This window comes from Triturus cristatus, chromosome 5_1 (assembly GCF_964204655.1).
Source record: "Triturus cristatus chromosome 5_1, aTriCri1.1, whole genome shotgun sequence".
Lineage (NCBI taxonomy): Eukaryota > Metazoa > Chordata > Amphibia > Caudata > Salamandridae > Triturus > Triturus cristatus.
Window position 1 is genome coordinate 495,906,345 of NC_140587.1, and position 24,281 is coordinate 495,930,625.

The following is a 24,281-nucleotide window of genomic DNA, read 5'->3' on the forward strand; positions in this document are numbered from 1 at the left end:
TGTGAGAGGTGAGAGGTGAGTGTTGAGCGGGTTTGATGCTGGTCGCCTGTTTGCTCGTCTGTCTAAATTGTTCCAGTTCACGGAGGTCTGGTATTAGCTGGAATCAGCCCGATTGTTGACAGGACTCTAATCAGCGTGCTCACAAGATATGATTACTGTGCCATATTTATACGCCGTAGTGTGCTGGAACAATTGTCAGGGTGCGGGACTGCTGCCATCAATGTTGCATAACTAAAATCATAGGGAATGTAAACATTCAAAAGGTAGCACAAAAATCAAAGGGTAGCACAAAACACCTGTGTCACAAATGAGTTACATTTGTTCAGGAACGTGGTAAGGGTGTAGTATGTAACTGGTGGTGATGCATTTATTTGGGCACACTGTCGCAATTATATTACGAAAGTATGGTGCAGTAGCCCATGGTCATCCACAGATCACACATTTCCATTGAAATGGCACCTACATTTTCATAATCATGCACTTCTGATATCATAAAGCAACGATTTGCTCAATCTTCTAAAAAAAAAAAAAAAAAAATCCCCCAAACCTGCTTTATGATAGGCTTGATCACTTCGCTTGCGACATAACACACAGCAGCTTCTACGCCCCACCACTTTCAAATGTCACAAGCCACCCCTGCCGCTCACTGTAAAGTATAACTTTTACCCTTAAAACTATCTATTCTACCTTGAACCTACGTAGTCCTTTTTTTTTAAAGTTATAAGTACTTACATATCTCAAACACACACTGCTTCTGAAAGTTCGAAGCTTAAACACACTAAAACATATCACCCTCAACACTCACAAAGCGGCAAAACTCAAAGTGAGAACTCACTTATCTGATCAAGAGCAGCATTTAAAAAGAGATGAGAATTCTATGCAGGAGGCTTTTATGGACTATCGAAATTCCAGTTCGGGATTGTTCTTTAATGACGTTCTTTAAAGGGGCTGTTGTTCAGGAGTGGCAAATAAAAGGTTATGCATAATGGTACCCTCCAGTCTTGTAATGAAATCTGAATCATTCTGGAAGCTGAAGCTGCTGAAGGAAAGTGCACACCAGCCAGGAGTTTACTGCTAGAATGCTAACCTTTATCAATATGAACATGTTGAGCCCGAAGACTATTGAACTGACTTATGAGCCAACCTTAGGGTAACTCACAATGATCTGCACATGTGCCTAACCTACGTCTATCTTTGCTCTAGTCACTCCGAACAGGGGACTTCACCAAGAGAGGATGGGCCGCCATAGAAGGGTGTGTAATATTTTGTTGGTGTTGTATGATTAAAGTATTTACATTTAACCAACGATAAAGCTGCACAGTATATTATTGTGTCTTTTTGACTGATTAATTCCGAGCTCTTCCTCTTGGACAGGGTGTACTTGGCCCAGTTTGCAGACTCATAGAAGGACTGACCCTAGGACACCTATGGCAAAGGACCTCAACTACTAAGGTTGTGGCCAGTAGCCCCCATCTGCTCTTTGGCCCTTGGAACAGGTGGTCTGGCAGCCAGCAAAACCAAAAACTTAAAAGTAAACGGATCACTACAATTGGACGTCCTTTCTTATATCACACATTATCCGTTATACATTACACATATACAACAGGCATATAAGTAATGATTGCACCAACATAAATACCGCTGGACATGCCCAAACACATAGGGCACAATTCACAAAGCACATTTTGCACAAAACCTGAATTTAAATGTGTAAAAGGCTTAATTTAGGAATGTAAATTCATTTTTGGTATTCTTAAATATGAAATTACAATCTGTTGAATTGGAATTGATGCCCAGATTAACCTCTTCAAATTAAAGTCTACTGATATTAACTCAGGGAGCAGTGGGCACTGTTCACCTTCTGTGGCCTACTTTTTCCACATTTTAATGAAAATATATTGGCAACGTATTTTTTAAAAGTAAATATTTGAAACTAATAAACATAATTCAGAAGCCATTTATTGTAAGTCCCATATTTGGGGTATAAAATTACTTCCCGAACTGAAATTACTTTTTATAAATCGAGAGTATGAATTCTGATATGATCTGAAGCCTTAGTTAGACAATTAGTAGACTTTGGACTCCATAGAGATAAACAAAGATATTTCTTCTTGGTCAAAAAAGTTCAGATATCAAAATAGTTCCAATGGGACAAAGAAAAGAAAATCCCATCAACACTTCTGTCTGAAAAATACAAAGCATGAGTCTACAGGCTGAGCATCTCGAAGACACCCAGATGACCTGATAAGGGATATCCAGTTTGTTGATCTTTTAGCATATTTGGTATTTTTGGAAGTTATAAGAATGCAAAACCCTTGTAGGTAACTATCTATTTTCAGATAATCTTGAAAGAATGTAAAGCAAGCACTCCTTGTGAAAATGCACTTGTAATAATAGAGTAATGAATATGCTACTTACCAGTATGCATCTGTTCTTGGCATGTAGGGCTGCTGACATTCATATCTGTGCATAGATCGCCGCCTAGTGTTGGGTCCGGATGTTTGCACGTTGTTGTCCTGGAAGAGTCTTCGAAGTATCCTTGGATAGGTGACTCCTCCCCTGGACTACAGTGCGCATGGGCATCCTCTCCATCCTCAGATTGTTTTTCGCCATTGTGGCAGTGATGGAGTAGATACAGAAAGTGATGACCATGCTTGCAATAATTCTGAGAGCTGCAGCTGCGACAGGCGCCGGGGAGGAGGGAGGGCGATATGAATGTCAGCAGCCCTACATGCCAAGAACAGATGCATACTGGTAAGTAGCATATTCAGTTCGAGGCATGTGGGCTGCTGAATTCATATCTGTGCATAGAATACATAGCAGTGCCCTCTATTGGCGGCGGCTACCCGTGCCAGCTGCAGCGGTCTGAAAAAGTGTTTTGAGAACAGCCTGTCCTACAGCTGCCTGCTGTTTTGACTGCACATCTACGCAATAGTGTTTTGTAAATGTGTGTGTAGTGGACCATGTGGCTGCTCTGCATATATCATGCAGGGGAATGTTTCCTAGGAAGGCCATGGAAGCCCCCAACTTGCGTGTTGAGTGGGCTCGTGGTGGAATAGTTAATGTGCGTTTTGCCTTTTGATAACAGATTTGAATACACTTAACTATCCATCTGGCTATCCCTGCTTTGGAGATGGCGTTACCTTTGTGGTGTGGGGCAAAGGCAACGAACAGTTGTTTTGTCTTCCTGAAGGGTTTAGTCCTGTCGATGTAGTACATGAGGGCCCTCCGTACATCTAGTGTATGTAATGCCCTCTCTGCAACAGTTTGTGGGTTTTGGAAGAAAACGGGCAGTTCAATAGTCTGGTTCATGTGGAACTGCGATATTACCTTGGGCATGAATTTGGGGTTGGTACGTAGTACGACCCTGTTGGCGTGAACCTGAATAAATGGCTCTTGAACGGTTAGTGCCTGGAGTTCACTAACTCTTCTTAGGGAAGTGATCGCTACCAGGAAGGCTACTTTCCAGGTAAGGAATTGAATCTCGCATGAGTGTAGAGGTTCAAAGGGTGGACCCATCAGGCGTGTGAGGACCAAGTTGAGGTTCCACATTGGAGCCGGTGGGTGACTAGGTGGAATGACTCGTTTGAGTCCTTCCAAGAATGCTTTGATGGCAGGCACTCTGAAGAGAGAGAGGTGCTGCCTGGTTTGCAGATAGGCTGATATTGCGGTCAAATGGACCCGTATAGAGGTGTACGCCAGATTGCATCGGTATAGGTGTAAGAGGTAACATATGATGTTGTGGATGGATGCGTCCAGCGGGTTAATGTCATTATTACCGCAATAAATGACGAACCGTTTCCATTTGGCTGCATAGCAAGCTCTTGTAGTGGGTCTCCTGGCCTCCTTGATGATGTCCATACAGTCAGGTGGCAGATTGAGATAGCCAAACTCTAGGACTTCAGGAGCCAGATCGCCAGGTTCAGCTGTTGCGGATCTGGGTGCTGAACCTCTCCATGGTTCTGCGTCAAATGCGCGGGTTTGATCCGCAGCCTTTGATGCGGTACCACGGAAAGTTCGAGGAAGGTGGTGTACCACGGCTGGCGTGCCCACGTGGGAGCAACTAGGACGAGTGTCAGGGAGTGTTGTCGGAGTTTGCGAGCCACCAGCGGTATCAACGGTGCTGGAGGAAAAGCGTACGCAAATTTGCCGGACCAGTTCATCCATATCGCATTGCCCTGCGACTGCGGGTGTGGGAATCTGGCGGCGAAGCTTTGGCATTTTGCGTTTTCGCTTGTCGCGAATAGGTCTATTTCTGGGTGACCCCACTGCTGGAAGTACGGTTGGAGTACCGATGGGTGTGACTCCCACTCGTGCATCTGGTGGCTGTGTCTGCTGAGCAGATCCGCCATCTGGTTGTCCTTGCCGGGGAGGTGTTCCGCCATGAGGAACATGTTCCTCTGAATGGCCCACTTCCACATGCTCTGAGCCAGATGAGACAACTGTGGAGAGTGTGTCCCTCCCTGCTTCTGTATGTAGTACATTGCGGTCATGTTGTCCGTCCGGATCAACACGACCTTGTTGCACAGATGTATTTTGAAAGCCTTCATGGCCAGGAAGATTGCCATCAGTTCCAGAAGGTTGATGTGCATCTTCTTCTGTTGTGTCGTCCATAGTCCCTGCACTGTGTAGTGGAGTACATGAGCTCCCCAACCCTGGAGAGACGCGTCCGCTGTCAGTACTATTTGTGGAACAGGCTCTTGGAACGGTCGGCCCTTGCAAAGGTTTTGTGGATTCCACCAATGCAGAGAGTTGTATGCCCGACCGCTCACCAACACTAGGTCTTTCAACTGTCCTTGAGCCTGATTCCACTGACGTGCTAGGCACTCCTGAAGTGGGCGCATATGTAATCTCGCGTGCGGGACTATGAAGATGCAGGAGGCCATCATGCCTATCAACTGCATAAACACTCGCGCTGGAAGCGAGTGGTTGGGTCTGAACTTGGAGATCAGCGCTTGTATGCCGTTGATCCTCACTAAATTTGGCTGAGCTGTGGCCGCCAGAGTGTCTATAGTCGCACCTAGGTACTGTTGTACGTGTGCGGGCTGGAGATGAGACTTTGGGTAATTTAGTGAGAATCCCAGACTGTGAAGAAGGTGAATGGTACGGGACACGTGGCTTGCACATTGCTGGGCCGATCTCGCTTGAACGAGCCAGTCGTCTAGGTAGGGGTAGACGTGTATGTGCTGTCTCCGTAAATGTGCCGCCACCGTAGCTAGGCACTTTGTGAAAACCCTGGGCGCTGTTGTCACGCCGAAGGGAAGGACTTTGAACTGATAGTGCTGCCCCTGAACAGTGAACCTGAGGTATTTTTTGTGTGAGGGGTGGATGGGTATGTGAAAATACGCATCCTTGAGGTCCAGTGATGCTAGGAAGTCTCCCTGCTGGAGAAGCGGAAGGACTTGCTGTAGAGTGAGCATGTGAAAGTGCTCCGAAAGAATGTACTGGTTCAGGGGTCTCAGGTCTAATATAGGCCTGAGCGACCCGTCCTTTTTTGGAATTAAGAAGTAGAGGGAGTAAACCCCCGTGCCCCGCTCGTGGACGGGTACGACCTCGATAGCGCCTTTTAGAAGCATACTTTCTACCTCTTGCTGTAAGAGCGTCAAGTGCTCTGAGGACATAGGACGGTTTCTTGGTGGTATTGTGGGTGGAGTGGAAGTTAACTCCAGACAGTAACCGTATTTTATAATATCTTTGACCCACCTGTCCGTGGTGATGGAGTTCCACGTGGACAGGAACCGTTGTAGCCTTCCCCCGACAGGTGTTATGTGGTCGGGAGGAAGGGAGAGGGCGTCACTGCTTGTTCTTGGGGGAGGACCTGGTGTTGCCGTAGCCACGTCCTCTGCCCTTGGTACTGGAGCCACGATAGCCACCTCGGGTGTTCTTATCGTAGGTGGTCTGCGTATTACCCTTGTTATATGTTTGTTGTGACCCCTGTCCTCTGCCTGCTCCCTTGTTTCCGGGGCGACGAAAGGAGCCGCTCCGAAAGGACTGAGTTTGTAGGGCGCCCATGGACTTTGCAGTGTCCGTGTCCTTTTTTATCTTCTCGAGGGTGGCGTCAACCTCAGGCCCGAACAAAAAGTCGGGGTGGACGGGCTGATTAAGGATATTGTTTTGTACCTCAGGCTTGAATCCTGAGATACGTAGCCAGGCGTGACGTCGTAGGATGACGCTAGTGTTGATGGCCCTGGCAGCCGTGTCAGCAGCGTCTAGTGCACATTTGATGGCAGCATTTGTGAGTAGCTGTCCCTCTCTGATAAGGATTTCTGCACCTTCTTTGTAGGGGTCAGGGAGGCGTTGAAGGAGTTGCTCCATTGTGTCATAGTGCGCCCTATCGTAGCGAGCGAGGAGCGCTTGAGTGTTAGCTATGCGCCATATGCTTGCAGCTTGTGCGGCAACTCGCTTGCCGGAGGTCTCCAGCACCTTGGACTCCTTGTCCGGGGGAGGAGCGTCACCCGTTGTCTGCGAGTGTGCCCTCTTGCGGGCATTCGCCACAACGATGGAGTCGAGTGGTAATTGTCCTCTGATGTAAGTAGGATCCCCAGGTGCTGATCTGTATTTCTTATCGATCCTGGGGTTTATCACTCGTGCCCTGGTGTGGGTCCTGTGCATCAAGAGGTGCACTGGGGTCTGCAGGGTCGCCCCAAGTTTGGTCAGGGTCCTGCTGGTCATCAGGGTCCGTGTCCACATGGTAGGGGACTTGTTCACCCATGTAGTCCTCCAATGCATCCGTGTCGGAGCGTGTGGGGGAGGCCCGGTGTGGATCCTGGTAGGGTGAATGAAAGGGTTCATACAGGAGAGGTTCTGTGTCCACAGGCAGCTTCCTCTCTAGCGGGATCCTGAAAGGTTCCAATGGCGGTTCCGAAGTTATCCTTCGGTCGTGGAGAATCATCCTGCCAGTGTCGGCGTCGATGACGCGTGACGGAGACGGCTCGACAGGCGGAACCGCAGTTTTGGTGGCCTGTGTCCTGAGTTGAAACGCCTTCGGGATTGTGGATGGAGGCAAGCCGAAGGTAATGCTGGTCGGCACCGACGAAACCGCTGGATCGATCGAACCCGACTGGTCCTGGAGGGCAGCCTTGGTTTTGCAGCCTGGCATTGCGCCAGGCCGTACTCGGGGCGCCTTAGAGGTCGTGGCCCCCGCCAGGGTCGTCGAGGCGGCTGCAGATATCTTCTGCGCCCGTGGTGCATCGAGCCGAGGTGCGGAGATCACCGTCGACGTCTTCGACACGTGAGGTTTCGGTGTCGTCGAGGGAGTGCTGCGAGGCGTAGCAGGCGGGACGGCCCTCGGTGTCGGTGGCGTCGACGCCGGTAACCGAGCAGGTTTTTCGGCGCCGATGGCCTTCTTCCGTTTGTCGACTCCCATGTCGCCCGTCTCGAGTTCGGCACCGAAGTCCCCCTTGGTGCGGTCGGTGCCGACACGGTGCGCCGGCGTCGAAGGTGTTGAAGGCCTCAATCCGACTAGCGCCACTTTCAGTTTCGGTTTCGTAGGAACCTGAGCAGCTTTCGGTTTCGGTTTCGTGGAAGGGAAACCAGCTGGCTTAAGCGGTAATGGCTGCCGCTGAACGTCCGAGGCCGGGCCCGAGGGCGGGGCCGAAGGACTGCGTGATAGGTCTCGGGTAAGGCCCGAAGGCGATCCCTCGACCGGAGCCATAGTCTGTGGCACTGGTGAATTCTCGGTTTGAACAGGTAGGCCTTGTTCATCATCGGAGCTACTCTCTTCGGCCCCTAAGGCCTCCTCGTCGTCTCCTACCTCGGTGTCGTCTTCACCTCTGTGGAAGAGTGACTCGTCGGCCTCGTCCGATCCGGGTTCTTGGTCGGAAACGGGACTGGAGGGTAAGACTTCTACTTCTTCGACGTCGTCCGCGTCGTCGAAGATGTCAGCTGGGGCCGGTGCCGCGTGCTGCGCTTCGAGCCTCGCCGCTCGACGATTCCGCAGAGTCTTCTTTGAACGGAACCGGGCACAGGCCATACATGTCGACTCGTCGTGGTCCGGCGAAAGGCATTTGTTGCACACCGGATGGACGTCGATGTGTGGGTACTTCGCATTACATACCGGACACCTTTTGAATGGCGTCCTCGATTCCATCGTCGAAGTAGTTGATGGGCAGGTAAATGCGAACAAAGTCGGTGCTGAAAGTTAGTAAACTAACAGAGAGTATCGAAAACCGATCGATAAACAGTACCGACGCGAACTAAAGGCCTTGTGGCCTCGACAAAATTTTTTCCTAACTTGAGCTAAGATAGCACATCCGAACCCAATGGCGGAAAAAAACAATCTGAGGATGGAGAGGATGCCCATGCGCACTGTAGTCCAGGGGAGGAGTCACCTATCCAAGGATACTTCGAAGACTCTTCCAGGACAACAACGTGCAAACATCCGGACCCAACACTAGGCGGCGATCTATGCACAGATATGAATTCAGCAGCCCACATGCCTCGAACATAATGATATAAGGTTGTCTAAAACCTGTTGTACAATAAGTTTAATTTAAAAAAAACTGTATTTTTAATTTTGGTTTCAAATTACCAACCTTGTTAATTGAATGGATGCTACTCTTCTCTTAACTCAATCAATCGATCAATTAATCCAGGACTAGCTTGAAACATGACAAACCACTAGGTTGTCGTTTTCAGGTGGGAATTTGTTTTAACCAGTCTACCTAAATTTCTATTCAATTCTAATTCAAAAGGTGACAGCTTGAAGATTAATTTTGCAAGTGATATAGATTTGAAATTAAACTCCCAAATGTTCAACATATTAAAATAAGACCTGAGCAAAAGTCTGATTACGCCAGAGTAATCGGAGTAATTTCAGTATCTTTGTGTACTCTTTTGATGAGAAATTGCCAAAAAGTATGCAAATGTGTTTGTCCGTGCAATTATGAGTAATTTCGCAAAAAAACGTACTCCAGGAGCACAGGAACAACAAACCTTAGCAAGCGTGAGCATCTGCGGGTTGCTGCGGTTTGATTTCTGTTGCATTTGGTGCTATTATCTTAGTTCAAAATGAATCCTCTGGTCCAGTTTGGATGTGAGGGTGCAATTTGCAAGAAAATAGAGTGAAATGCCAGTTTACACTCCTCACATAATTCCGCACAAATTATGCAAGTTACATCCATTCCTAGTTAAAATAGTATTAAAAACCTGAAATTGAAAGATTTTAGTGACTAGATAGTGCAGTAATCTATCTAGTCTCTAGCCTTTGTGGAGATTAATAAGGGCTACTTAGATCCACTGCATAGTCTGAGGAGACCTCACAGAAGCTTAGCTTAAATAGACTGAGATCATTCCTCAGACCTAGACTTTTTCTGCCAGGAAACATTTGTGAGAGAGGTAACCAAAGACAGCGCGTTTTGTGTAAGTCACTTTTCAGGATATAGATTTCAGTGTATGTCAAACTTCTTACAGGTAGCTGTTGTCTTGTGAAGAATCTTAGCTGTGCCATACTTAAACACTACTGTAAGTGCCTCCTTATTGACAAATAAAAGTACATTTATAGAGGAAAGTTCAGAAGAACAGCAGTAAAAAAATCTACTTAGTTATACGTTTAAGGAGTATCTGAAATTCCACCCATGAACCTGCCATTTACATTGTTTGCTTAATCTGTATGCAGGCATTGTGAAGTTAAAAGTTAACTATGACTTGTCACTATAACTTTGTATCGGAATAGAACTCTTGTTGACATTAACATTGTGGTATAAATATAGTTTACAAAAACACTGGATTTAATAAAAGAAAGTCTACACAAGATATGATTGCAAACAACATTTAGGATACAATACCTATGTCGTACAATATTTATGAGTTTTATATTCTAACATGCAGCCCTTTATGGTCACTATATCACTTTTCTTTTGATTCAGTTGCTTATTGAAGTGACATCTAAACTGTAATAACAAAATTTGATATATGTTCACATAGACATTTAGGGTTGCCATGTATTTGTTAGCGATTGCAGTCATCCACAGCAGGTAGATAGATAGATAGATAGATAGATAGATAGATAGATGATTTGTTATTGATAATCAGGCAAAAGCAACATTTTCTTTAGCACAGCCTTATTATTTTATGTCACGTGTCCTAACTGTCTGAAAACATTGCCAGACCAAGACATTTTTCTGTGAGGTTAGAGAGGAAGTATCCTGAGGGGCAGATTGTTGACTTTAAATCCTCAAAATATATTGGTTTTTCTAATCTGCGGAGCCGAGCCAGGTTATTAATCCCCCTGCACACAAACAGCCCACTAGTCAGAATGCCATGATAGGAAGCACATCAAAAACACATTATTTATGCTTTTATAAACACCACAAATGTCAAGAGGAAAAGGTTCAGTCATTTCCAAAATGATGATGAAAACACACTAGCTGCTTTCAGTATTTCGTGATGGGATTGATACCAGAGAAAGCCTTAATACCTATATCACAAAGAATAGAAACAAATACCAGAAAGTGTATATTTATGCCTGCAAAACCACATACATATACCAGAAATGACATGCCTAACATCTGAATTATTATTAATTCAAGATAAATGGATGCCACTCGTAGTATTTATGACCTAATAGTCAACGCCTATCCATTTTTGTTACATTACAATTTATTGTACAGTTTGCTGGTATGCCTATTTGTATAGCACACTAATCACCCAAGAGGGTCATCACACTGGGAAATCCTTACAAGCCTCAATATGTGTCTAGTGTGATACTCGTATGATAAAAAGTGAAATGTCCCAGCGGTGCAGAATTGCAGTATCTTGCCTTAATTATACCATTTGTCTCACTGCCAAAGAACACATCCCCAACCTGGTACATGGCATGTCAGCCCTCACAATGCCTTGGAGGCTCAAGTTCCCAGAGGGACTGGAAAATGATTTGGTGGCTTGAAGTAACCATTGACAGAGAGAAGGCCTGTGCTCCCTTGCTGCCAGACAACAACAAGGAAATACTTGTTGATAATGGGAGGCCACTAACCCTCCTTTTTCTGCTATGAAAAGACATATTTTTAGTTGTACTGCAAGACAGTTGCCCTGCTTCTCGTCATTCCATTAGTCCCACCAAGGCCTCAGCTAGCCACTGTAGTAAGACTGTTGCTTAGCTCCATGTCAACATCAATGCATTGTCTGTGCCCCAAACAGAAATCAGACAGTATTTAGAGTTTTTCTTAGACCAAAGAAGATCCAACAAGCATCTCGCTCCTTGCCTCAGTAAAAATGTTAATCTTGTCTGGCTCATTGTTGGGACGCAGACACACACATAGAACTCTGTTGCCCAGCAAGGAGCCCAGACATGTTTGGGATTTTTTTGTTAGCCTCAGAAAAACAAAACACTGCACCTGGCTTCTTGCTGGAACTTGTCTGGGCCTGGGACCGTCGTCACTAAGGGATTAATATCAACCCCATGCATTTCTGTACACCAGACTTGGAGTATTACACCATGGTATGGCTTGTGAGGTTGCTACCAGATTTTCTTAACCAAAATTCTCTGCACAGACATGAGTAAAAAACACAGATTTCCTCACACTTCTGAAATGGAAAGCTCTGGATAATGTAGGGAACAGCAGCACCCTCACTACCTAGTGTTTCCAAATATCTACAAATAAAAACAATACCTTATGTGTGAATGGGCTATCCTAACTGACAGGCCAAATATGTGACCATGAAATTTCAATATAGTGCTAGCATTGGTCACAATTTTGGCCTGTAACTGTTGCGTGAGATAGGCCCACCCACACATGTAGGGGTGCCATTTTCATTGGGAGAGTTGTGGGATCATTAAAACGTACCCTAAACTGGCATTTTGGTCGCAACGGTCTCCGAATTTCCTAAATTCACCGTACCCAGTTTATTGCCTGCGGGAACCATAAACCCATAGAAAACCCACATATGTCTGATACCCCCTTGCTCAGGAGTCTAACAAGAACAAAGCTGGGGTCGTTTCTTGATATGTTTCTGCACCATGAAGGCTGGGCAGAACTACCAGGTTTTGGAAGAAATCTGCCAAGCATCACTTTCAGTGCGAACACATGGCCAGTCAATCGCGGTATGGGGAGTCTGGCAATAAGCGATAAAAAGATGTTAAACAACACAGTTGTAGTATCTTTTCCTAGATCACAGGGATATCTGAGGCCAAAAAATAGGTACTCTAAAATAGTATTTCACTTGCAGCTACTTTCCAAATTTCCAAAATCCACTCCATCTCGTTGATTGTCTGAGTGTACCCTTTACCTATAAAATAAAAACTGGAACATAGCTAGGAATTATGTCTTGGCAGGAATTTGCTGCTACATTGAAACTGGAGGAAATTACCATATTTTGATAAAAATGCTAAGATTTTAACAAACTGCATATTCAGAGCATTTGACTGACCAGTAAGAACTAGCTTGGAACAACAAATTAGCTAAATTGTTCAGAATTAGAAAGTAAACACTTTTTATATTTTCCACATAGCCCCGAGTTTGCAGTCCAATGAACAATGCATCATAAACAGCGTTTCTGCCACAATTCCACGATTTGTGCTAAAATTACATAATGGATTGTGCACACTACATACAACAGGGAAACCCAAACATTTGGAATTGCTGAGCTTCAGACATTCAGGGCAACACTCCCTTACTTACTGTTCTGGGATTTAGGTTAGTCCATTTGTGAAAATGAAACAAAATGTTGAGAAAACTGCTTGGATACATTACGTTGACCGTGCTGGTCTTTTCTATTTCTTTTTTTTGTACCTTCGGACATGGAGTTTACTTAGGAGGTCAAGTTATCCCATTGGGGAAAGTCTCAAGCCTCAGGTTGTTTGAAGGCAGACATATTTCCATTGAGTTTGCACTAATACATGCCTCTGAATGTGCCAGAAAAACATAGTTTACATTGGATAACGATCACTGTTTTTATGAAGTTGGTGAAGCCTTGCTCTCGTATTAACAGGAGTATGACGGGTCCACCGTAGTAATAAATGAAGAAAAGTGTTTTTTTATCACCATTCCTATTAATAATAATCTTTTATTTGCCACAACTATTTGTACTGCCAAGGCAACATGCATACTTCTTGGTTTCAAGAATTGGTTCCAGCTGTGGCAGAGCGGGTGTCTTGATAGACGCTAGGGGTCGACAATCTGAAACGTGTTGGCAGTGCACTTCAGACTGAAAATAGACGCTTTAGCACTGCAGAGCCGCAGTGTTACTCACAGCACTTAAAATTGTATAACGTGTGGCATACAGCACTACATAAAACCAAGATGTCACGATTACTGTCCCTTTGCATTATGTAACTAATGCTAAGTGGTTTACTCCTTTCTTGTGCTAAATTGATGCACTAATACCATAGGATTCGTTTTTTTTACCGGATGCTATCACACCAGTTTTGAAACTTAAAATGGGGGATAAAACACTATTACCACATGCTTTCCCCATTTAAAGTTATGAAATAGGGAATAATTTGACCGTTCCCAAGACCAATTCTGCCAGGTTTAACCTGATGTAAATCATGCTGGAAAAAAACATGTTGTCAAGGTTATTACTGCAAAACTAGAAATCCAGATTTGGCCACATACTGCAGTTTGCACTCAAAAAGGGATCCAAATGGTCCTACACTCCTGATATACCAATAACATGGGGTGCAACATTTCCAGTGTGAGCCAATTCTGCTCATTCCAAGTTCCACACCTCAGAATGATACATAGCTCATGTTATTAGTGTTTTCAAACTCGATTCCCTCATGTTGGGTCTATTTTCAGAGCATCTTTGTATGGGCTTATTTCCAAGGACAATGGGTCCAGGTAAATAGTTGATATGTGGCAATTATTTACAAACTCCAGTTTGCACCTGAATTGGTATTTACACAGAACTGAGAACGAATCCTTCAATACCACATGAAATCAGAAACGTTTTGGTCGTAATATATTTGGTGCTATTGATAGCACTCAAATATAAGTTTGTCCCAAATAATGGGGACTAACATGTGGATTGTTGTGCATACTACACCAAAGTCTATGTGTCACTGTCAGGTGTTTTTCCCTCAATAAATTTAGGCAGGTTTGACCTGACGACATTTAACCAGGTGAAACTGTGAAATACAGTGTTAACTGCAAAACTCATAGTTCCGGTATGTGTAGATACAGTGGGTACCGCACATCCCAGAATTATTCAGGCCACACATAATAACATAACACACATATTTGTAAAGCAGACGGTCCCCCAGTAGTGTATCTTGGGGCTGAATAACATACCTAACTCAATGCTACTCCTTTTATCGTCCTCAGAAGGATGAAAGGCTGAGTAGACCTGCCTGGATTTGAACCTGTGACCGTAAGGTCAAACACAGGCCCCTACAGTGAACGCAATAGTCCACTAAGCCACCAGACCAGTCGTAATAAAGGCCATGGAGAAGTAGGGAAGATCTTTGCCGATATTTCATTAGTTGTTTATCATGGAAGCGGGCAGTCCAGATGTGGTTTCAGAAGTTGTGAGAGAACAGTCAAGTTCTAGTAGCCTGTGGCAATATAGATGACCCTTCATATTTCAGGTATGTGCTCGGGGTAAGACCGGTGATTTGGCACTTTGTCCAGGAGAATAAAGATTTTTAGTTACTCTTAACAGTTTTTTTAAGCGTATGCCACCGAGGTAAACACATTTGATTAAAAGGACACTTATTGACGGAGAAATGGTTTGAGGTGAATGTGGGAAGGAAAAAAGGTGCTATAATTTATCATGATAAATTGACATTTGGAATAGATCGGTCAGCTGCTCTGGTGTAATGTCTTTTGCAAACTAAAAGCCCAGAGCTAAGCTGTTTGTGATATGATCCATGGCAGCAATATCTCTCTGGCATGATGTATTGCTTAATTAAACTGGATGTTAGTCAAGTGTATGGTAACACTTGCAAACCTCCTAGCGACAGAGGTTACATGTCATTTCAAACGCAGCCATCCAGCGCCTAATATGCCTGTCACGAACTTCACATTTCTTCCCTATTAGCAAAGTGGCCGGTAGCCATGTTCTGTCGTTATACCCTAATGCGAGCGGTATATTTTTAGGTCTTCGTAGGCGCGGTCTTGATGCATACACTGAAGAAAGTTACATCTTATTAAAAACTCGAACAAAAAGTTACTGGTGCCACAATATTCCGAAGCAACAATTAAGAATTTTTGACGTCGCTGTGTAAGAGAAGATTTTTGTTTGTAAATCTCGCTATAAATATTAATCTGATGTGGCTGTGAGAGGCTTGACTTTGCCTCATCTATCTCTCTCTTTGCATATTTACTGCCATGCAATGTGCAGCAGGAGGCTTTCCTGCACCCATTGGGATACCTAGAGGTGAATTGATGGCAATTGAATTTTCATTAGCACGCCCAAGGGCTGGTTAAATCAGCGGAAATGTAATATACTGCCCGGGTTATGCAGGATCACCAGGCACACTGTATGCTGGGATGATCTAACGCAAGATCTAATTCAAATCTTAGGTATTCTGCCTCTTAGAAGTAAAGAATGTACTGTGCAATTATTCACAACTTCTTATATGCAGGCAGTGCTTAATTTGTGCTGGTGGTTTATGGTGTTCAGCACCGGCACTTAATTGTCAACACCAGCACTTATGGCTGTTTGCCACATGGTGGCACTGTTGTCTGATTTCGAGATGAGTCCAACAACAACTGTTTAGCAATTCAAAATAACATTACAAATGACTAATACATTGCGTCCAAGCTATTCCTATAGCCCTGGGGCCTAGAAGAGATTGAATTGTCACACTTGTAGGAGTATGATTGTTAGAAGTTGTGTTGGTACTGTCGTTGGCAGCACTGTCAGGGGCAATGGGTAATGTGAGCTGCGGTAGCATCCTGACGAGGACCCTGGAACGTATTGTTTTACAAATTAAGAACTGTATACAGTCCTCGTGACATAGTATACAACTGACCACACCTATTTTGTTTACAGGACCTTTTGATACATGTATGCACACTCTCAGCCTACAACTGTCCAAGTTCTACCTCGTTTGTTTACACGAGTTCCAGAAAGGGAAATTAAAGGTTTTTTTAATTGCACGTGTGGTATGTTTCTTTTTTCAACACGCGTTGTCTTGACTGAGTACTGATATCATTATCAACTCTCAGTCATAATGTTTGATGGTTGGAAGCTATATCTGCTTCAAGTCATTAGTTACACATATCACCTCTAGAATGTTAGTAGAACATACGTATAACTAGTCATAGCCACACAATACATATATATTGTTTGTAAGCCAACACAAGATTAGCTCAGCTTGCATTTTTAACGCAACCCCATACACCTATATCAATAAAAATACTGTAATTCCACACCATACATATTATCAAATATAGTTCATTGTATTGTCAGGTACTCTGGTTTTTGTCAACTGCGTCACAGCTCTTAGATATCAACCCGCTCCTTCAATGTCACGGCCAATAGTCAAGCTTAATGGAGAAAAAACAGACCATGAGTGGCTATTTGGTGAAAAAGGACAGATATAAGAGAGAGCACAGCAGGGTGTGATGCATCAGCTCAGGTCTGTGTGTTTCCACAAGTTACTGCCTCAACAAGTCACAATGCGCATGTGTCTTGTAGACTGTAACATAATCAGATATCAGACAGGGAACATAGGACGGCAATGCCCTCTGACCAAGTCTTACAGACTGTCTGATGAAGGAGCATCGTAACTAGTCCATGGGCTACCTGGAAATAGCCCAGAAACCTTCACCTACTAAGGACTGTACTCAGAGATTCCAACCAGTCATCTAGTAGGAGTATGTAGAGGTGTAAGGATGTAAGAATTAAAACAGGAAGCCCTACTTTGAAATGTCTAACCACAAAGAACCAGAGAAGGAGCAAAATAACAAAGGAATAGGTGGGCAAATACACGCAAAATTTAGAGCGCAAGAGTAGCCTTCCAGCTGCTGTCGGCACGCATGGCCCACTGAGAGGAGTCCTGCATTATGCTGCTATAGCCTATGTCCCCAGAAGTACTGATGCATGCTTGCCTCTGATTGGTTAGTACTGGGAAGTGGTTACTTTTTCCTATAGCTTGTGACTTGCCGGCCAACCTTCAATAACTTGTCTACCAGCAACACTCGTCCTACGGTTGTGTAGCTAATCTATGATATGTGCCCTTAGTATATTGTATAAAATGTAATGCATGTGAGGTCTGCAGCTCCTGACATATAATATACAATTTAAAGTAAAGATTTGGTTTACGGTGTTAAATAAGAAAATCGTGCCTTAAGGTTATAAAACTACACATTTGGATCTTTTCTAACTCGAACTCCAAAAGACACAATTGTTCAACTTGCAAATGACATGCAAACATGACATGTATAAATCACACATACATAAAATCCCTTATTTTCTTTCTATCTTCAGCTCTAATTTATAATTTATAATTGAGATGGGATTTTCCTTTTACAGATATTTTTATTTATCGTATTTTTTTCTACGACGCTGCAAACCTAAAATAAACGTGTTATTCTGTGACAAAAATAGTTAACAGTAGCTAGGTATTCCTTTGTTACTCATGATTAGGTGTTATTGTTTTAAGTGCCATTTTTTCTGGCAACAAAGAAGTGTGCCAGACGAAAGAAAAACTAGATGTTCCGTGATATTAAAATACTACTAACCTTGAAAAACCCGAGATAAAAATGTATTCTATACACAAAATGCACAGAGCAGGAAAACGCCTGTCACAGCTCTCACTAATATTTCCTGCTAAAACACTTACCACGATCCAAATACGCTAATATATGTAAAAACTGTATAGGTTTTGCCGCTATATCAAACACAGACATGTAATAAAACAATGCATTGTGGCGTGACATTGAAGAAAACATGGCAATATTTTAACCGCAGTACTGCAGCCTTTATATCTTACATATGTTCACATGCTTCAATTATTCACTGTGGTTGGGCTGGGAATCCTCTGCAATTAATGTTACACTAGCAGTGCACGCAAAGATCCAACCGTTCAAGCAGTGCAGTCTGTCCACCTCCTCTGCATTCCAAACTCTGGTTTATGAGAGTTTGACTCCCACTTTCCAAGAAGCTTCCATAGTTCAGATTTCCTTAACCAACAAAGTTAAAGGTGGAAAAGCCTTGTACCAAGGGGAGGAGGCTGCCTTGCATATGAATGTGTGAAGGGTACCAATGCGGGAGATCTGTAGTTACAGGTGAGCAACCTTGACTTCTCTGCCATAGCATGTTTTGCTGATTTGTATATTTCAATTACAACAAAGCAGTTGCAGCCATATAACAGAGGTAAGGCAGCACATCCTTCGGTGAACAGACGAGGAAACACTGCTTTCCGACCACGACTTCTGATCCTATCTGGATGTCCAAGCACTAGGGCTTCGAAAACAACTGTGCTCTTTTCCAATGCATAGCTTTACAAATGTATGTTAAAAGAGTGCCAGTGACAGTAGGTGTCATGGCCACCCTGCGTCTGGTGGAGAGAGCTCAGGTTCTACTCCGTAACTTCTGCAATGACACAAGGCAGGTCCTACTCTGGCACAGGATGACGCGGGCTACAATGCATTAAGCATTCCCTTGCTTAGGAAGTCCTTGGCCCCTGTAAGCATGGTCAAATAAATCAAAGAGCTGTTCTGTCTGATACCTCAGTTCTGTCTAGCAAATATATTACCTGCTATTCCTTCAAGAAAATTTGAATAACAGGTTTTCTCTGGCAACAATGAGTCCCTAGATTTGGATCATAAGCTGTTTTCATTCATACAACACCATGGCGTGGAAATTAATACTTGGAAGTGAACAAACAAAAACGTGTATGCAGAAAAATATATATTTGTAATATTCTGCCAAACCAATAACTTCAAATGCAATATAACATCGGTGACACAGGGGTCCAAGGCCCTTCATGTGCCTTGGACCCCTGTGTCACTGATTTTACATTGCATTTGAAGTTATTGATGTGTGTAGATGGTACAATCATAACCATCAAGTAAAGAATGTGGTTAATAAACTTTAAAATCGCTCTTGGAGGCACCAATTTAGCATTGGGGAAGATGAGGATATCCCTGGCTGCTTGGATGCTAATTAGTTTGGGCAAAACAAATGTCTATTTTAGACAAAGGAGAATAGGTCATGAGCAGAGTTGCAGGACTATTCGTCAAAATGTTGGCCCTTAAATCCCATGCCAGCGCGGTATCCTGAGGATGGGATGGGGACACTGGTGCTGGCCACCATCTATTATAAAGGGATTCACTGTTGTTCAAGTCGAATATAAACAAGAAGAGGTCTGTTGTACCTGTGTAATTTGACAAGACGCAATTAAGTCAATTTCTAAGGTGAACCACTCTTGCTGGACCAAACATGCAAATAGTGACACGAATCAGGTTACCACATTTTTATTATTTTCAAGATGATTAGAAACAAATCATAAATGTATGAATCATATGTTAACAACCACTCAACTGGAAGAGGACATTGAGATCCTATAGGTCAATAATTCCCATGGACAATCTAAGACACAAATCATTCAAACATTCTCACTCTCACTAGACTCATACAGACCATGAAAACACACTAAACATACATCCTAAAATCTGGAAAGTAATGATTCAGAGGCCCAAAGTAACTGGCATATTTGGTTTTTATCCCTGTCAGTGATGAAAATAAATATCCTATTGATAATAATTGGTGACCAAAAAAGAAAAAAAGGGGAAGACAAAATTGTCCTTTGATTAGATATATATAAAAATAAGACACAAAGTTTCAATAAATCTATGAAGTTAACAATAATGTAATATCACACTAAGGAACAAATTAATTCAAAACGCCGACGCGCGTTTCGGTGTGACACCCCCTTTCCTGGGGTAACACCTTCTTCAGGGCGTGAAATTATCCGTGTCTGATGTCCATGGGGCCTGTTACGTGATAAACAAAAATAAGACAAAATACTAGTTCATTTTTGTTAAGCCAGACTCTTAGTATAAACAGCAATAAGGAATAACTTTCTATTCATAATGAATATGAGAACTGGTCAACAAGCAAGACTGGTAAATAGCAAGATGGGGAGGCTATACAAGATAGCTGCACACATAGATCAATTGAATAAACAAAAAAAGAGAATCAATAAAATGAAAAAGAATATACTGCAAACGAAGAAAAACAATGAGAACTAATGGGCATCTGGATATCTCCACATATATAGGTGAAACTGATGGTTTTTGAGATTCCAACCAAACATAGCAAGCAAGTGTTATGTGTTTCACCTTTTGCTAAGGATAAAAAGTATACACAATTATTGGCCAAGAGTCAGAAGGACTTCGAGCAAGCTTCAAGGGAGCGGAGAAAAACATTTGGAGCAAATGTCTAAACTGGCAACAGGCGATTACATTCCACATAACAAATATGCGGTGCAGCATTGCGCCCGTGATGCATGAAGATAGAAATAGGCAAAACTTTGATAATGCTCACCGTTAGGCTAAGGACTTTTAAATTGCCTAGTTAGCAGATTGAGAAAGTCTTTAAACGGCGAGCAGGGCGATGGAAAATCATCCGTCCACTAGAGGAGTCGTAAATCTAAGTTCAGAAACAAGGAAGATAATAATTCTGGATTGCTATTTTGCGATAATAAATAAAAACATGAGCAACGTCATAGATGAAAAAGGTCTCCCAGACGGAAGCGTTGAAATCTACCTGGGCAGAAGATTCGACGGTCTTTTACGTAAGAATTTCAAACAGTTGCACAAAGAACACATAAAACACCAAGTGTCTTAATATGCGGATTATCCAAAGACATGTAGATTTCCGCTAATTCAAAAGTAATCAGCAGTTAAAAGTGGCGAAAAAGGAAGGAGCACCTACTTTGTTAGTTAACTATTGGCAAGAAAGCTGTTCTGATCAGACGATAGGCAGGCTTCACAAATGGGTCGTGCGGTCCTAATGATCTGAAACGTTAATGGAGGTACAGTCAGCGTTCAGAATGAACGTGTCAGTTCAAAGTAACTCCAATTTCAACGGTTCCATGTACCATAAAGAACTCACCATAATAGCTGCTAGGCATCGAGAAAGAAGGGGATCACATCTTCTTCCCGCTAAACTCTTCTAACTTCACAATATTTAGCCAGAGTGTGCTCTTATCCCGGCTCCTCTTTCCTTGATGCACGGAGGTTTAGAAACAGCCTGCCAAAGTGAACTCAGCTGTTTAAATACTGCTCATAGAGCTTGCAAAAGACGTCACGATGGTGGATTCTAAAAGACGGCAATGGATTAGACCGTGTAAGCAGAAATAGCCTGGAACCGATAGTAGCTCACCGCTTTCAAATGCAGGAACAAATGAGAATATGTAAATCCAAGGAAAGAATGATATTGGGGCAAGAGCAATTCAGGAATATTCCCCATAGCTACTATTCTGAATGGGCGAAATAGTGTTGAAAGGGGAGCACAGGTCCTAATCAAGTCAGAGAGATAGACGTCAGCATTCTAAGAACATTGGTGAAACGCAGGAAAAATTTGTTAAATAATTGCGTTTTCTCATGGCAGAACTTCAGGAAAGAATGCCATGGGAACAAGAGCAATTCAGGAGTATTCCCCATAGGTACTATTCTAAATGGGCGAAATAGTGTTGAAAGGGGGAGCACAGGTCCTAATCAAGTCGGAAAGATAGACGTCAACATTCAAGTCGAATATAGTCACACGGTCTAAACTGCAGTTGTAATAGTGTGACCGTCCATGTCAGCCAAAATTAATGTGAGGCTTCACAGTTTACTAATGGTCTGCAGGTACTTTTTTTAAAAAGCTGTCAGAGTCCTAGAGTGTGGACAACAAAGAAACCAATCCTTGTCAGTGGCTGCTAATGCTCTGGGAGTCCTCAAAGCATCTCAAGATGGAATATTAAGTAGCTTTTGATGTCATTTATATGTATGCAGCATTTTCTCCACCCTGAAAGAAAGCTGAAGGAAAAAATGTGGTGAGGTCAATTTGATTGTGACGAACAGTGATTGGCACCTTGAGTATGAAACAGAGTTTCTCTAAAGTGAGACCCTGTGCTTAAGGAACTCAAGGAATTGTTAATTTATAGCAAAAATTTGTAGGTTACCAGAACTGATTGGTGGTCTTATGGATGGGTTAAAATGACACCTTTATTAATGCTGCCAATATTGTGTTCAACTTCAAGAAACGAGCAAGCGTTGCCATCAGAGCAATGTTCTGAAAAGTTATTTCCCTTGAATTTTTTCATCTCCCTTATTTGAGATGCAAATTGGTCCATTGAATCATCTTATGTAAATAGACAATACAGACTAGTAAAATCCTGGCTGTGGTATATTTGAGCCCTAATCAATAGAGATGCACTTGATACGTAAAGGACTCATGCTGGGCCATCACACAACAGTTAAAGCCGTTAGAGCCACAGAGCAATTCTTGTTCATTATATGTTGTATGCATGTTTGCTTGTGTATGTCCTGGCCACCCTGAGTTAGTCTCTGCAGGCAATTTAAGAAATTCAACTTCAAAATCTTCAGTCATGAGTCCTTTAACTGACGTGACATTTGGGTGTGATGGACGACTTGTCCCCCATTCCTGATAAGCAGACAATCGTCTCACCTGAACCAGCAATACATGGACATGTTTTTAAGATCTTGGTACCCAGTACTGTCTGAGCCCCTGGAACGATTCTGCTTTCATATTGAGCATGAGCCTGTGGATTAGGGAGAAGGGGGAGTGGGAGTAATTGCATATGTAAATGTTCAAAACTTGTTGATGGATATGCCTTTTCAGTCGTGTCGTCACACATTTAGGGGTGTGCGTAAGTCACAAAATGTGCTTTTGTATAATTATGCAAACTGTCTGGAAATGAGGGCAGTGTTAAGCTGGCATGTGCTTATCACCTGGAAACAACAAGTTTGAACCACGCGTGGAGCTGGAGTGGAAAATCTTTTCTTTCCCATAACACGTTCTCTCAGCCATGAGTAATAGTCAGCTTTTCCCAAGCATCAAAGTGTCAAAAACAGAAAGAAAGGAAAAACACACCACTCCTTTCTCCGGATTAAGGGAAAGTCATTCCAGTGAAAAAGAAAAATAATTAAAAAATACTACTAACCGGGTGAGTAAAATTCTTCTGAGTGCAGAGCTCCTGTGGATTCCTTTTCAATTGACATGAAGTATAAAATCTGAGCAATGCACTCTGGGGAGCAAAACTCAAAGCCTCCCTACCTAATTCGCCAGAAGTTAAGTCAAAAAAGGAGATGGTTAGGCTGCACAAGGTGCAATGTTAAACGGTCTGTTTGTGTACACTGCCTGCTAATTGAATACTTATTACTGAATATTCAAAGTCCAATTCAAACATGTGAATCAGTGAAGAATCCAGGGATGGAGATCATTAGAATTTCAAGTCTGCCTTTAGGTTTCATCAGTAGCGGCCCGTGGTGGGAGTGCTGCCGGGAGCTGATGTGGGGCGGGGGAGGGGCAGGGTGGGGGGTAGTAAACTACGGATTACGGCAAATTAGAGGTTAGTAAACATATAAATAAATAAAATGAATTTTGTTGCGTGTGCTGCATCGTCAAATGCGATGCAGCGCATGCAAAGACATTTGTTTTATTTATTTATATGTTTACTTACCTCTAATCGTCCGTTATCTGTAGTTTACTACCCCCCGCCCCATGTCAGCGCCCGGCAGCACTCCCACCACGGGCCGCTACTGGGTTTCATCACATCCCTCATTCATTTAAGGCGTGTGACTTAGAGGGCTCTACTTTCACAAACAGTTGAACTCAACATTTATAGCAAGGCAACATTCTCAGACGCCTCCAGTGATCAAAAATAAAAGAACTGCCGTCAGTTAATGCACTGGCTCTCACACAACATCCCACACACTCGCTCGCACACCTGCGTGCCCTCTGAACATCAATGCTGCCAAAAGCATTTTAATTGCAAACCAGAACAGAGGTGTAAGCAACATATGGTATTAGCAATTTTACTTCTTTAGATTTAATGTGCACTGTGGAGCAAAAACTGAATATTTACATTTCTGAAAGTTATTTTTCCCCGCTCTGCAGCAACACATCTACTTTCTATTTAATGTTGCCCTGACATTTCCTTTGAGAACATGTTTCTTTTATCAGTTTGGAACATCTTTCCATCTGTTCTGTTAACAAAAGCATGCTTTGAAAAAAATGGCATTTGGAAAGAAAGGAAATTAAAAGGGTGACAACTAGAGCCAACAAATACACAATTACATTTGTACATTTATTTAATATTACATCATTAGTAAGACCATGTTCAGCGTCCTTAAACTGCAAAAGCATTGAGACTGGAATTT

At 43.0% G+C, this 24,281-nt stretch overlaps 1 protein-coding gene across 5 annotated transcripts in view; it reads right to left on the bottom strand.

Annotated features, from left to right (window-relative positions):
- Positions 1-24,281, bottom strand: part of RALYL (RALY RNA binding protein like) — a 1,712,955-nt gene that overhangs the window by 1,252,562 nt on the left and 436,112 nt on the right. The gene's annotated exons all lie outside the window — the stretch shown is intronic.